At 46.9% G+C, this 2195-nt stretch overlaps 1 pseudogene; it reads left to right on the top strand.

Annotated features, from left to right (window-relative positions):
- Positions 1-619: 619 nt before the first annotated feature.
- LOC131767836 (transcription initiation factor TFIID subunit 9B pseudogene) lies at positions 620-1586 on the top strand (annotated as a pseudogene).
- Positions 1587-2195: the final 609 nt, after the last annotated feature.

Raw genomic sequence — 2195 nt, 5'->3', positions numbered from 1 at the left:
GCTGAGTAGCTCCAGCACTGCCTCCTCCGTAGGGCCAACTTCCTCTGAATTGCAAAACGAGTGTCTATTGCCTTTTCAGGTCTAGTGTTTAGTTTCCCAGCCAGACTGCAAGTTCTTTAAGACAGAGGCGAGTCCCACACCTCCTGACGCCCTCCACCTCCTTTCCTGTCTGTCACTCTGTGCACGGAGGGGTTCGTAATGGCCTCGGTCGTGCAAACTCCCCAAGCCCTTTCCAGTCCTGGTAGTTGAGAAATCGCCATTCCAATGTCTGTGGGTTATCAGGAAAACTAGTATTTTCAGTCAGTAACAAGAATGCACATGTACATGTGTTGGAAAGGGAGAAGTATTCTGAGAACTGGATATTAATAAAAAGTAACTGTCCTCTGGCCGGGCTTCCCAAGGCCATTCCAAGCACTGTCTACAAGGAGATAAAGCGACCTCCCTTGGCCCCTGGCCCATCTGTACCACTCGGCAACCAGGACAATGTCCCACCCTGCTTCCCCTGCAGAGGATGCACCCGTTCACACCAAGGACACTGATGCTCCCTGCTTCTGGAGCAGGCCCCTCCCGTGCTCTCTGTGTGGGAGCCACACGGGCTGAACTGCTGCCGAGGACGAGGATGAGTGGGCTGCCAGCCCTGCAGGTGCCCCTCCGTAACCGGGAGCCACGTGGGAGAAGGCCTCCCTCCTGTTTGGTGGGTCAGCCCTTGGGATGGGTCTGTGTAGAGCTGTGGGTCTCCCCCAGCCCATGGAGATTTCAGGGGGCAGTTGTTTGCTGTTCTGGTTTTGTCCTGGGCGCCCCTCTGTGTGAGCCACAGGAGTGGGCAGAAGAGAAGACGGGGAGCACCCACGGGTCCTCCAGATGAGTCTGAGCCTTTGAGTAAACAACGTTTGGGTTCAGAAAGAGACCCTGGATGAGAAGCAGCAAGATAACACAGAGTCAGGCAAGATGGCGGCGCCTCCCGAGAACGCTCCGAGAGATGCCTTGGTGATGGCACAGATCTCGAAGGATATGGGAATCACGGAGTACGAACAAAGGCTTAAAAATCAAATGTTGGAATTTGCTTTCCGATATGTGACTTCAATTCTGGATGATGCAAAAATTTATGCAAGCCATGCTAAGAAACCTAATGTTGATCCAGATGATGTGAGACTGGCAATCCAGTGTCAGGCTGACCAATCTTTTACTTCTCCTCCCCCTAGAGATTTTCTACTGGATATTGCAAGGCAGAAAAAGCAAACCCCTTTACCACTGATTAAGCCATATGCAGGACCCAGACTGCCACCTGACAGATACTGCTTAACAGTTCCAAACTACAGGCTAAAGTCCTTAATTTAAAAGGGACCTAACCAAGGAAGCCTGGTTCCACCACACGGTTAAGTGTTGGTGCTGTTAGTAGCAGACCTACCACTCCTACCATAGTTCCTGCAGCAACTGCAGTTCAAAATGTTCCGCTTATTCCTTCAATGATTGGGCCCAAAAGTATCCTTATTACCACCAACATGGTTTTATCACAGAATACGGCCAATGAACCAAACCCATGGAAGAGAAAACATGAAGATGATGGTGATAATGATGTTATGTAAGGAATATAGTGTAGCCTCTATGCGTTTCCAACGTGTAGTTCGTTTTGAGCCCAGTATACCGAACTAGAACATTCTTGATCGAAAACTTAAATGTAGCTGCAATTTCACCTTAAATTGTTATGTTTCTTAAGGGTACCAATGTATTTTCATTAGGCTTCAACTATAAAAAGTTAAGTGCTTGTTTTTTAATGGTTGCATTAATGGTGAGTCCTGCTACGGTGATTCTATTTTTGGAAGCAGTTTTCTGCAATGTATCTGACAGCAGCACTTAAGTTTCAGTTTCTACAGCCTGATCAGTGGACTACTTTTTAACAGCATTATTTCTAATCTATACTTAAATACTTCTTTTGTAAGATAAAAGAGTCACTTTTATTGTCACCAACTTTTTTGACCAGATCTCTCCATTTGGCAAATATTTTTGGAGAGGGTGTATTCAGAAGGATTCTAAATCCATTTGGAATATATTTAAGCTGTTTCTTGCTGGTCCCTTAACCTCCCACCTCCTCAGCCCCGTTTCTAGATCCCATTCATTTTCTTTCCCACCCCCTTCCCACAGGCTTAGGTTTCTTCCTGTTGCTCTTAAATTTAAAAGGCCCAAACGGGAACTTT

This window comes from Kogia breviceps, chromosome 13 (assembly GCF_026419965.1).
Source record: "Kogia breviceps isolate mKogBre1 chromosome 13, mKogBre1 haplotype 1, whole genome shotgun sequence".
Classification (NCBI taxonomy): domain Eukaryota; kingdom Metazoa; phylum Chordata; class Mammalia; order Artiodactyla; family Physeteridae; genus Kogia; species Kogia breviceps.
The sequence above is the reverse complement of the archived record's forward strand: the minus strand, read 5'-3'. Positions and strand labels throughout refer to the sequence as shown.